The sequence below is a fragment of the Pholcus phalangioides genome, unplaced genomic scaffold, assembly GCF_987345545.1.
Source record: "Pholcus phalangioides strain wild (caught in Gottingen) unplaced genomic scaffold, Ppha-v1.0 ptg000008l_1, whole genome shotgun sequence".
Taxonomy (NCBI): domain Eukaryota; kingdom Metazoa; phylum Arthropoda; class Arachnida; order Araneae; family Pholcidae; genus Pholcus; species Pholcus phalangioides.
The window spans coordinates 42277881-42292564 of NW_028301601.1; the positions used below are offsets into that span (position 1 = coordinate 42277881).

General features: G+C 35.8%; 1 protein-coding gene across 1 annotated transcript in view; it reads right to left on the reverse strand.

Moving 5' to 3' along the window:
• LOC149084307 (uncharacterized) overlaps positions 1 to 14684 on the reverse strand; it is a 50396-nt gene that overhangs the window by 10455 nt on the left and 25257 nt on the right. The window lies entirely within an intron of this gene.

The window sequence follows — 14684 nt, forward strand, 5'->3', positions numbered from 1 at the left end:
CCAAGAAACAGGATTACTACGATGAGCGTACATTTACACATGTATGATGTAAAATTTCATTTAACGGAGCCAGTGCAGTGGATCAATTTATTTTTCCATATAAAATGATGGTTCATGAAGATTAAATCACATGTGGGGCCCACATCACTTCCGTTATAAGTGGATACAGGCCTATAATGCGCTTTTTTTGATGCAATGGATTTCACTAAATTTGAAATTGAAGTGAAATAGATTGCATTTTCAGATGAATGGTGATATATATGTTCTGTTAATGAACCGACAAACTGAAAGGGTTGTTGGTAGGCATCAAGAGGAACAAAAATTGCAATGGAACATGGTGTCGCAAACCACGTTGAGAGGGTGAAAATCGCGAAAAACGCATGCAGGTTCTGAATCCAGAGGAGACGAAAGGTGGATGTTAGTTGATCGCTGAATACTTTCGTGGGTTCGCTCACCATATCTGACGTAAGCAGCGTCGCGAAACGCATGCGCTGGAGTAGGATCACGCACTGCGGACGACGTAAATTAGCGCTATTGCTGTAGTAAGTACGTGTAGCATTTCGTATTTACGAAGTGACCGCGATAAATGCGAAATTTGCCAATTTTGACGAATAAATGCTAAAATTTGATTTTTTACAACTTTTTCGTGAAATCTTGGTAAATAATTCCAAAATTAATGAAAGATAATTCCAGAATTAATGATATATAATTCCGGAATTAATGAGATATAATTCCGGAATTAATGAGATATAATTCCAGAATCAATGAAAGAAATAATTCCAGAATTTATGAAAGAAGAAAGAAATACTGCAGCATTTTTCTTTTTTCTTTCATAACATGTAATTACATTAGATGTAATTTCGGTAATTACATGTAATTTCGGTAATTACATGTAATTTCGGAATTTATGAAAGAAATAATTCTAGAATAAATGAAAAAGAGAGAAATAATTTTTGAATTTTTGAAGTTAATAATTTTCGAATAAGTGAAAAAAAACTCATAAATCAATGAGCGAAATATTTTCGTAATTTCTAATAGAAATTATTTCACAATCAATTATTGCATAATTACTGAAAGAAATGATTTCAAGATACGTATAATGTAGTGAGAAGGAAAATAATTTCAGAATTACCGAAATAAATAACGGCAATATCATTATAAGTTAGAATTAAAATTTAGAATTTAATTTATCATTATTAAGTGATTTTAGAGTGAAATTAATCTCAGAATTATTTAATTTAATCAGTAATTAATCAACAACTTGTTCAGGATTAGTTAAAAAGATATTTCATAACTAATCAAAATTGAAAAATAATGATAATAATTCCAGAGTAAAAAATAAATGTCTTCAATTATTTTTCTCCCTGTTTAACTTGGGGCCCCATTGACCCTTTCTATTAACCCTTTGCACTCGAGAGGGGACTCTCGATCACCACTTGATTTGATGCGGTAACTCGAGCGGCAACGATGTTTATTTAGCTTTGGTTTGGGCAATATCGCTTCATCAGTGTATTCAACGATACATGCATGTTAGTTCGAACTCGACAGTCGTGGCAATAGGAATATTATTTTCAAAGTTACGGAGCCCAATACGCATGGATTACAATGAAGGAATCAGTTTAAGTGAAGATGATTTCGACTTTTCGTTGATGGAGAACGAAATTACGTCTATGCATAGACTACTTGACGACAGAAAGCAGTGATGAAGATAGTGATGAAGTAAGAGGTGTAAGAAGGCGAAAAATCAGGGTAATACATAGTGAATGTGAAAGCGACAGTGATTCCGCAGAGAGACAGAAAATTCAGAATGGATAACGTGCACAGAATCGCACGACGAAATACCGCAAAGAAAGCGGTTTGTATCCGGCAAAAGAGCCCCAGGACCGCAAGTATCTTCAGACATGAAAGAACCATTTGATTTCGTTAAGTTATTTTTTATTTATGACATGAATGTCGCTCTCCACTTGTTAATACAAGATATACAGAAGACTGGATGTTGTGAAGATATTTAGTATTTGAGATGTTAATTTTTTTTTTTTAAGGAAGGAAAAAACTCGTCTCTGCCTCTACCGGGAGTCGAACCCGGGTCCCTCGATTGCCGGACGAGTGGTCTTAGTGGTCAGAGCACTCGTCCGGCAATCGAGGGACCCGGGTTCGACTCCCGGTAGAGGCAGAGATGAGTTTTTTCCTTCCTTAAAAAAAAAAAAAAAATTAACATCTCAAATACTAAATATCTTCACAACATCCAGTCTTCTGTATATCTTGTATTTTTTATTTATTTATTTGAAGTATAAAGATATATGAAATGTTAAAATATAAAAGTTTTAAACGTTAAATTTTGTGTGTGAAATCATTTTAAGTCCACTGTAAGAAATTCAACAAATATGCGGAAAATCGTCTCGAGTTGCTGGTGGTTCGCCCGAGCGAAAAAGGCCTCGAGTGCAAGGGGTTAAGATGGCACAAAATTACATAAGTCGGTGGCCCGCTTGTTTCATGGGAAGTTTAAATTTTTCCCGCCGTGTATGAAAAAAAGTTGAAGACTCCTGCATTATATACTATTTTATTTTTTCTCAAGAATCTTCCCGTGAACATAATGGTTCAGTTATTGTTTTTTTTTGTTTTTTTTAATCTTAGGGGCTTGGTTAGGAAAGTATCAGAAAATACCTTTTATTTCTTCGGCCAAACTATTCAGATTGAACAACGTGGACGGGTAAGCTATTCACAACCATGGACGAAAGAATAACAGGAGGTGGCGTGACCAGCGCGTCCGTTAAGAAAGTATGAGGAATGTAGGGTTGCCAGATGAAGCCAGTGATCGCTCTATTAAAGGGACCAAGTAAGCCCAAACAAACCGTGGCTTCCCATGCTTTCCTATGAGAAACATCCCCATTTTTAAAAAACATTTAAAATTTTCTTTTCACTTCAGGAACTCAATTTTTTTTCTCAAATTCTGTCCACAATAAGCCCACGCTTGGTCATTGGCGTTCAAGCTGCAGAACTAACCGAAAGGAGGAAGTTCTGCTTGCCCGGTTACGCATAGGACACAGTCGCCTGACACAATCATATCTATTATTACGAGAGAGTCAACCAGAGTGCCCACACTGTCAAAGTCCATTGACCATTGCTCACGCTTTTACTTGTTCACATCATCGTCATCATTTTACGACCTCTTTTGGTCAGGATCATCTCTCACTTCATGACATTTTATCTGGCCATTGCGATGCATCTCGTATTTTTAAATTCATCAAGGATATTGGTTTATACGACAAATTATAGTTTTTACAATTCATGTTATTGTTTTACGTTTCACGTTGCTTTTTATCATGCACAGTTTAAGTTTTTTGACATGACAAAAGGACAATTTTTCTTATTTTTATATCATTTGTTTTGGCGCAGTTTAACCAAATTGGTCCTTACGCCAATAAATTTAAAATCCAATCCAATCAAATTCTGTGTATATATTTATACAATTGAACGAGAGCTTTGACAATTTTAATTGTTATTTGTTTTCGAATATTAATTTCAACAACATGGAACCTTTTACAAAAATAACCAAAATTTACCCATATCTTGTGCCACAAAATTTCTTCTCACCATTTTAATTTAAAAAAAAATATTCCAAAGCATGTGACACCTCAGTGCTGAGAGAGAGAGACAATGTTTAAAGACACTCAAACAAGCGGTGTTTGCAAAAATCCGACTTTTTTTGCGAAAAACATTATATATGCAAAACATTAGCATATATAATGCCTTTCAGCTGTTTATATTAAAATATTGTAGAAATATTTCCATTCGAGGTAGAACAAAAACTCGAACACAGACATAATTTTAGATTTCAAATTCAATTCGAAACTGTGTTTTTTGTCAAATTTTCGTACACATACCACTTTAAAAGCAAATTAATAGGTGCAAAATGAAGAGGGAAAACAGCCCAAGTGATTATTTTCTTAAATACTATAGGCCAGAGAGATGACTTACCGCGGCTCGTAAAAAAAGTTTTTTATTTTTTAATATTTTTTTCTCAATACTACATCTACATAGCGGAAGGTTCGGATGGGCGGCATATATTTCAGTAATACGTATTCAAGAATATGAGAGTGGAACGGAAGAAGGGTGACGAAATTTGTACTGAGCAAATTTGCAGCAAAGTCATAAATACACAGTGGCGGAGGACGCTCGAGCACTTCCAGTACTTTGAGGCACGGGGGCGGCAAAATGCTGTTTGCCCCGGGCAGCTGAATCATGTTTGCTCCGGGTGGCAAAAATCCTAGCTACGGCCCTGTCAGAAGGCCAAGAACGCAGGTCGGAGGGTCCTTTCCCCGCACTTTGCTGCATCTTCTGGGCTCGTGAATGTCCGTACATTTTATGCATCTATAGTCGTTGACGCAGGATTTAGCAAAGTGCGAGAAAAGAAGACATTGACGGCATTGAAATGCATGGAGGAATTTTTGACGAATTTCTCGACAGAAATTTCAAGATGGTGAAGAATACCGAAGTTGTGTTTTTTCTAAAAACCTCGAATTTTTTTATGTTGAAGCCCAGATTTTCCAGGGTAAGCTGAATGTCCGGGATCGAGGTGCTGTTCTCTAGTCCCCTCAGAAGAACTGAGAAAAAGTCCGATCTCTTTTCTTTGGGCTCCGAGAGAAGTTGAGCATTTCGCGTAGCCATTTTTCTGCTGATTTGAAATCTAGAGAAGAGTGAAAAGAAATTTCTTGCCTCTGAGCCTTGCTGTGTACTGGCCGTGGCAGATTTTAGAAAGCTGGCTATCTGTATTATAATATTCTTGGGCAAAGTTGATCAACTCTTCTATGGCTATCTGTGTTGAACCATTTTCCATCGCTAGATACGAAAAGAGTTTGACAATATGATAAGAGAGCTGAAACAAGAAATGAGAAATACCATCAAGCAAGCAACACAGGAAATTATCGAGAGACAAACACATCTGGAGAACGAGATACAAAATGTGATAAAGGCAATCGAATTCAATTCAGGGCGTATGGATGGCATTGGTAAAAAATTAGAGAACGTGAAAGAAATAGTAGTGCATCTATCAGAGGAAAACGAGGAAATGAAATTAGAGAACAAAAATTTGAAGACTGAACTTAAAGAACTGAAACAACGAATGAATGATATTGAAACGAGAAGCAGAAAAAACAACGTAGAGATCAATGGAATTCCTGAAATTGAGAATGAAAATGTTGATGAAATACTTCAAAAAGTGAAAATAACCTTGGATATTCAACAAGAAACTGTAATAGAAAGTGCACACCGAGTTCCAACGCAGAACAACAAGAAACCTAGGTCGATTATTGTAAGATTTCAAAGTGAAAGATCAAAAACCATCTGGATCCAGCAAGCGAGAGGACAGAACACGTTAACAGCTGACCAAATCAATACTAATTTTAAAGACAACAGAATTTATGTCAATGAACATTTAACAATAGAAAAAAAGAAGCTTTTTTTATGGTAAGACAACTTAAAAATGCAAACGACTACAAATTTGCATGGGTTAAAGAAGGTAAAATTTTCCTCCGAAAAGATGAAAAGTCAAAAATATTGCGAATAACAGAACAAGAACAATTACACAAACAAGACACAAACATAAATGGAAACTGATATTGATCAAATATCTACACTAAACCAAAAACCATTGGAGGATATTGAAGAGGTTCAAAATTTTTTCAAAAGACCCGCTAACACAAATAAAACACTAACATTTTTAATACTTAATATACAAAGCTTAAGAGCAAATTTTGACAACTTTACAGCATTTTTGAATGCTGTAAGTCTTTGAATGTATCAATAGATATTATTTGTCTAAATGAAATATGGATAGAAACAGACGAATTGTTTAATTATTATATTTCAGATAATATAAATGACTATTACAGTTACGCAAACTGTAGAACCTTTAATAGGTCAGGAGGAGTTATTATGTATATAAACAAGTCAATTAGATCAATACAAAAAAAAAGCTATAAATTCCAAACAGCAGAAGAACTTTGCATATTTCTTCCTGATTATGAACTAGAAATATTACAAATCTACAGATCACATTGTTATACCATATCACAATTTAATGATGAATTGGAGTTTTACATGTTAAATTCGAAAAGTAATACATTAATAGTGGGAGACATAAATATTAATCTTTATGGAGAAGACATAGAAACATCAAAATATCTTGATATAATGGCGTTAAATGGATTTCATCCATTACATAAAAACGTAACTAGAGAAGGAAATGGAACTAAAACATGTATTGACTATGCTTTTTATAGAACCAAACAAACAACCACACAAGAATTCACTGTTTACAAAACACAAGTCACTGACCATTACCCAATTATAGGTTACATCAATTTTTTGGAAAGGAATATAAAAATCAACAGAACAAATGAACAAATAACGATAATAAACTATGAAAAATTTGAAAAATTCATTTCAAATTTGAATTTAACGACTATTATTGAAGAGAGTAATACTCAAAATAAATACAAACGGTTCATGGATGTGATAACATTAAACTCGAACTTATGGTCTAAAACGGTTAAAAAACATCCAAAAAAATCCAAGAAAAAATGGATCACCAAGGAAATTATAGATAGAATAAACTACAAAGAAAAGTTGTATAAAAAATACAAAAAATATCCAAATACAGTATCCTTTGAAATAGAATACAAGAACTACGACAAAGAATTAAAAAAACTCATAAAAACCACAAAACTGAAATACATTAAGAACAATTTCAACACTTGTGAAAATAATAAAAGGCTGCAATGGAAATGTATAAATGAAAACATTTTGAACAAAAATATAAAGAACAACATATTACCAGAATTACAATGTGTTTCAGATATGGCTGAAAGATTCAATGTCGATTTCATAAACAGAAATTTGGAGGAGGTAGAAGAAAATGAACATTATTTTTGCACAGCACAAACAAATAATAATAATGCAAGTAATTCTATGTTTTATTTTGAAACCACTGATGCAATAATAAAGGATGTAATTAAAGAAATAAAAGAAAACAAATCAAGTGGATACACGATAAAATTACCCCTAAAATGATTAAAATTATTTCAACATACCATTTAGACGTAGTAAGAAATCTCATAAATTCATCAATATCAAATGGACTTTTTTATCCGGAACTCAAATATTCCCTGGTACACCCAATTTACAAAAAAGGAGATGCAACCGACTTAATAAATTACAGACCAATCTCTATTCTACCTGTTTTTTCAAAAGTTATGGAAAAATGTACAAAAAAACAACTTCTAAATTTCTTAAATCATCAAAAAATTTTTGCCACCAACCAATTCCAAAATAAAAAAAATACAGAAATGGCTATAATTGATTTATGTAATCGTTTAAACAATGGATATAACTTAAACAAATACTCAATAACCGTATTCCTAGATCTTAAACGAGCCTTTGATATTGAAATGGTTTGAAACATATTATTACAATAGACAACAAGCAGTTAAAATAAATGAAAAAATTAGTACATTCTTGGAAGTAAAAAAGGCGTACCTCAGGGATCAGTTCTGGGACCTTTACTTTTCCTCATATATATAAACGAATTTTTTAAACTAGAACTAAATGGAAACTTAATATCTTTTGCCGATGATACAGTACTGTATGTAGAAGAGATGGAAATGGAAAATTTATTAAAAAAAGTAGAAGGAGATATTTTCAAAATAAATAGTTGGCTAAGTAAAAACAAACTGCAGATAAATATTCAAAAAACTAAATATTTTTGCTTAAAGACAAAAAACATAAATAATTTTAATAATATACATTATACATATAAAAATTCATAACCATTCCCCTAGTCATAGTATATCATACTGTAACTGCCAAGAAATAAACAGAGTTTTCGACTACAATTATCTGGGCATAATAATACAGGACGACCTAAAATGAAATTTGCATTGTGGAAAAATAACTAAAAGAATTCGAACTTTTGCAGCAGTATTATATAGACTTAAAAATGCAATAGATGAAAAAAATTTTAAAGATATATTTTACGCATGGATATATTCAATTGTAACGTATGGAATCTGTGCCTGGGGAGGTGTATATTATACTAACATAAATAAATTAGATAATATATATAATAAAATCAGATTCACAATAAAAACTAATCCCACTAACCAAAACAAAACTGAGTGCCATGCATTATCCATAAGACAAAACTATATATACAGAATAATAAAATTTGTTATAGCAAATGAAGAATGGTTAATAAAGAATCGAAACAGATCTTCAAGTAGATTAAGTATGGAATATCAAGTGCCAAAAACAAATAAAACTCTATTCAAAAAAAGTTTTAGTTACACTGCTCCAAAGGTATTAAATAAATACCAAACTGCTAACTATACTAATAAAAGATTGAATTATAATATTTTTGATTTTGCAAAGAGCATTGTGTTTGAAACGCTAATACAATAGAAATATTTACTAACTTTTACAATACATGTGTTTAATTTTTGTGCATAGAGATATCTACATAAATATCTATATTTTCAACAATTTTTCATGAACACTAATCAAAATTTGAAGAGATAATACTATGAACTAGATGTATTTTTTGTTTTAATTTTAAATATTTTCAACACATTTTTGTGATGTTATAAAAATCCAATTTTTGTGCGTGCACACGATCATAAATTATTAATGTTTTTTTTTTGTTTATGATAATAGAACAATAATGAAGGTTGCTTGAAAAATAGAAATATAGTATTACAAATTATTCGACCTTCTGGAAGGACAAGTAGTCCTTTGAGGGTCACAGAGTGGGTGTATATGTATGCCCATTTGTCCATTTTTGTTTATTTATTATGTATTTTGTTTTGTCATCTGTCTTTCTTATGTATTTTGTAACGTGTTCTGTTTTGTCCAATTAAAAAAAAAGAAAAGAAAAAAAGAGTTCAATTTCCCATTGAGGCTTCTGGTTGGTCAGCTAGAGTGTCTTGTCCAATGGTAGTTGGGGACGAATTTCCCGATGTTGTTGGGATTTCTTCTGTGATTCCCGATGCATTATGGATCTCAACTCTCTGGCTCGTGGCCACCGGAATGGAATCCATGATTTCCATTGGTCGATTTTGGTCAAGGATTACCTCTGTCGTTAAGACAGGAGAGATTGATGCTGCTAATTCCTCGGAAAGTAATTTTTCCAAATTGTGAGACCTGGAAAGAGAAGAAGGGAGAGGGTAGTCATTTTTCCTCTGCGGGCGATGTGGACGTTTTCTCCGGAATTAAGGAACACCATGAGTCCTTTAGGTTTAGGAGGGTTCGTGCCAAGCCGAGAGGTGCTTTCTTTCCGTCAGCATGATTCTTGAAGATGGTGATCAGAGCTTGACCATGAGGGCAGGCATCCGTTGTGATATCCTGGAGTTTCAGGTCTGCTGAGATGGTATCCAAGAATGTTGACGTTGAATTTTTGTCTTGACAAAGTGCTTCTTGATGAGAGATGTAGCCAGCTTCGACGCTCTGTGTTACCGCTTCGGTGTTTGCAGTTAACAAGTCCCAGTCAAAAGCGTTGATGTAAAAAGCAGAAGCCTTCTTTGGGTGGCGTCTTTTCCGGGGCTCGGGATCTTTTTGCGGGAGCTTTCTTCGACCTTGCCATGTCGGTAGCGGCTCAGGAGTTCGGGATCGGCACCTGAAAAAAGAAGAGTCCGTCGGTGTGCGGAGCTCAGAAAAACATGACCGTCCCCTTCGGTGTCTGGGGCCCTGTGTGATTTGTCTGTTGAGTTGAATCTGTGATTTTCGTCTGTTGAATCTGTTGATTTCGATTTCGAAAGATTTCCTAAGTGAAAATCAAGTTAAGAACCCACATGTTTGAAACACTTCCGACGCCCTAGAGAAGTGACCAACCATATCGCCATACTTCAAACATTGGCCATTTCACAGTTTAGATTTCTCTATCACAGTTCTAATAGTTTCCAAAACTTTTTTGTTCCATCGCGCCCCTTCTTTAATTTTTTTCCCCTCGTCAACCCATACCTTCTGAGGGGGTGACGGAATGGTCCAGAGGGGCACAGGCTAAAATGAAATGCCTCTGAATTTCCATATTTCCCAATATATATAATGATTTAAAACTAATCTCTCATAGCCCCTCTATCATTTTTTATTTCGCACAATTTGTAACTGGATTGTCGTTCCAACTATTTTTATGTAAAAATTGTGTATTCTATGATATTTGGAAAACAACAGACTGGCATATGTATTCACACATCTCCTAGTCACTCATTTTGTTTCCCTTCCGCAGATACACAATTGCATCTTTTCTCAATGTAGATTTTTTTTTTTTTTTTTTTGATACTTTGGTCCTATCATATTCAAAGATATATTGTATTTTTATCCAAAACTCCCTCAGAATATTCTCGATGCATTCACATTGTTAACTGAAACTTGTTTCTCACTTTTCTTACTTTGTGTAGTTTTGGAACTTTACGTGCATATACAGGGTGATTATAAAAAAACTATCCCGACATATGGGCCCCTAACTATCATACCATTCACAGAAACTGAATGAAATTTTGGCATAAGGTATTTTGAGGTATGCGCTCAAGAATGATATGGAAAACAACAGTGTCACTCTAGCAGGTACGGTTACAGTGATAAAATTTCGAAAATATCAAGTGGCAACATCAAGTTTTTTGTATTGGAATGTGATCTCCATTGTGAAAAACCCTAAATAGCGTTCGAACGGCAACTGTAGCATGAAAATTAAAGGCGGTAGATAGGCTAAAAGTGAGGACAACCAATAAGGACAGAGAAGCAGCATGAAATAAAGCATTTTATTGTGTTTCACAAATTTTCCACATGACCTTGTGGAGGACTGATCAGGCTGGGATCTCAGCCGAAGAAACGGTGTGACGAATGAAACGAACATTAATGCTCTGGTGCACGTAAAAAAGTAAAAAGTCCTTTTTACTTTTTCCTTGCCTAGTTCCGGGGATTTTCGTGCTACAGGTGCCATTCCAACGCTATTTAGTGTTTTTCAGTATGGAGATCGCATTCCAATACAAAAAACTTGGTGTTGCCATTTGATATTTTCGAAATTTTCTCACTGTAACCGTAACTGTTAGAGTGACACTGTTGTTTTCCATATCATTCTTGAGCGCATACCTCAAAATACCTTATGCCAAAATTTCATTCAGTTTCTGTGAATGGTATGATAGTTAGGGGCCCATATGTCGGGATAGTCTTTTTATAATCACCCCGTATATGCTTTGTATACTCCCTTGTAACTATGTATCTATGCATCTTGCGACCGCAGTAGTCACACTCTTTTTTCCTCTATAATTACTCATGGACTAGGAAGTGCGTAACGCCTCCCCTAACCGTTTGCGTTTGACATATAATTTGTGACTGGATTTTTTTTTCTCACCTATTTTCATGTAAAAATTGTGTATCGTATGATACTCGGAATGCAACGAACTAGAATGTGTGCTTTGATTTTTCACACCTTCTTGACTCTTCCTGCCCCTATCATACTCTTTTTTACCCCGGCGATGACCTATCGGTTAGAAATTCTTCGGAATATGGACTGGGTCGCCGTTTCGGTTAGTAGGTAAGCCTCTAAAAGGGTGTCAATTTGGCTGTTCATCTCATCTCTCCAATTATAGGGAACCCTATAAGGTCTCCTCTTCACAGGTAGGTGATCAGTCAAGGGTATCTTGTGCAGTATGGTGTCACAGCCTGGGAGGTCAGTCACTGATTTATCAAATACTCGATTATTATACTCCAAGAAATTACACAACTTATGTCGATTATCATATCTAAATGTGAAAGATCAAATTCCTGTGACCCCAAGTCAAGTCTGTCTCTCCACATTCACCCTACTGTTGTTCAGCCCCGACGTGAAACACTTCAGGAAAGTTATTACTTGACACTAATGGTAAACATGTTACAAGCTTGGTGAGCTTATTGAGATTCAAGACTTGATCCGTAGGATTCAAAATGACAACAGGAAATGACTCTTGGGTGGACTTGTACACAGCTTGGTCACAAAATAAACCTTTTGGTCAGCGTTAGCTGCCTCTGCCATGAACAAGTGTGTGTTTAGCTTTTCTTTCAATTTGACATAGACCATTAGTTGGGAAAAGGGGTGGGTATCCGCTTTTCTATTCACGTACCCATACGAATTTTTTATGTCTACATGCATGATTTACAACATGGTTACCTCTATCAGAACTCGAGCCGACTCAGGGCCGTATTCACCAATATGGTTTAAACTGTAGTCACAATTTTTGGATAAGAGATCAATATAGATTGGTTAGAAAACCTGATGTTAACCAATCCATGTCGATCTCTCATAAAAAAAATTGTGACTATAGTTTAAACCATGTCGGTGAATACCACCCTCAGTGACATATCTCACCAATGATCCGGAGAGACTGGTTCACATAGTCTATTATACAATGATTCTCTTTCACTAATGTATCTGCTAGATTTGGTGATAAGGGCAATTGTGTTACATATAATGATACAGAGTATGGTCTGCTCCCAATGTACACTTGTAGTACAACCCTTCTTGACACTTGCACTGACTGACCTGCAACAGTTCTTATTCTTAAATTACAGTCCATAGTTTCAACATTATTTAGAATTTCACTATCACAAATTAGAGCATCGCTTAGATGCTCCAGAGTCTACTAGTGAAGTCATAATAACACCTTGTACTTTTACCTAAATTGTGAGCAGACCAGGCCCTGTTTCATGTTGCATCAAAATTTCCTCGATTTGGGGAGTTTGTGCCGGAGCTTGAAGAAGCTCGGTCCCCTTACCTAGTTTAAAAGGGCGAAGAAATAATTCCAGCATAATAAAAGAAATAGTTTTAGCATTAATAAAAGAAATGATTTTAACATTAATAAAAGAAATAATTTAAGATTAATGAAAGGTAATTGGGGTGTAATGTGATAAACCTCCTCGGGTGCACCCTGGGTAATGCTAAATCTATCACACGTCATTGTCATCGCTTATTTGTGCTCATATCCTTCACTTTCAATAGCCCAGATTACATGTTTTTTTCTACACATCTTGCAGTACATGTCTAGCGTCTTGTTTTGTCCTGTACATGTTTGTGTCTTGTGTCCAACCCCTCATTGTGGACCCCACTTAAGCGGGGAGGGGTCCTCCCAGACGGGGCGTTGCTTCTAGCGTATGCACTGTCTGGGACGCTGTCTACCTGCGTGTTTGCCGTGCGTGGAGACCCGTAAGGCTGGAGATGGATCCTGGTTAGCCTGGTGCGCTGGCTTTGGCCTCGGATTCAGCCGAAACGATAACTGTCAAAATTCATCCCACGTTGAATTATTCACGTGGTGTTATTTCAGATACTAACTTAATTAACATGAATGAAGAAGAACTAACACAAGAGCTGGCGTCTCAAGGCGTAACATCAGCTAAACATATTATGAGCCGCAAAGATGGCAATCCAGCTCCAACACGTAATATAATTCTCACGTTCTCTTCACCAACGTTGCCGAAAGATATCAAAATAGGTTATTATAACCTCAAAATCCGGCCATACATTCCTAACCCCGTTCGATGCTTCAACTGCCAAAAATACGGTCACTCACGAATGGCGTGCCGTAGTCAACCCACCTGCGCAAAGTGCGGTGAGAAGGACCACATTTCGGACAACTGCACTAATTCACCATTCAAGTGCGTCAATTGCGGTGGCGACCACCCCGCATTTGACAGAAAGTGTCCGAAATGGAATGAAGAAAAAGAGATCCAGAAGATCAAGGTCCTCAATAACATCTCATATATCGAAGCACGCCGTCGCACGCTCTAACCAAGCTCCAATAGGTACTAGATCATACTCTAATATGGTAACAAATCCATCATCAGCTAATACGACTAACAATGTCACCAAAGCATCCGTAACAACTCAGACTGAACCAATAGCTGAAACATCAACTCAAACATCATCATCTAACCAACAGTGCAATAGTTGTGGCTGCTGTTGCTCCGCTGGATTACGGAGGGGGACCACTACCTCCGAATAAGAAGCGGAAAAAGCAACGGCTAACACATTCAAAAAATCTGGTACTAAACCCAAGATCAATTCTGGAAATAAATCTAAAAAGAAACAGTTAAAGACCGGATATTCAAGAAAAGCGATACAGAGAGCAATTAAATGTCCCACCCTCCAGAATGTATCACTAATTGATGACAAGTCAATTGGTGACATGGATCTTGATAATCCGTCACAAACTGGTGGTACTCGCCAGAAACTAGACCGGAATAAATTCAAAGATGTTGAACCGTCTACTTCTACTTAATTTATGGCCAACATAATTCAATGGAACATTCGTGGTCTTAGATCCAATTATGAAGATCTCAAGGATTTGATCAATCGTTATCATCCTGTTTGCGTGGCACTCCAGGAAACTTTTACAAAGCCCTCGGAGCCATGGAACATCAGGCAACATTCCCTCTTTCGTATTGACTACGATGACGGGAGTAGGGCTTGCCGCGGTGTTGCTCTGCTGGTTCCACATCACGTGTCGTCGCGCGTTTTAACGCTGCGCACGAACCTGCAAGCCATCGCGGTGGAAATCTCTACAGGCCTAAGAATTACCATATGTTCCATTTATTTGCCACCAAATGACATCATCTTACAGAGAGATCTAGAAGATCTGATTGATCAATTACCACCACCATTT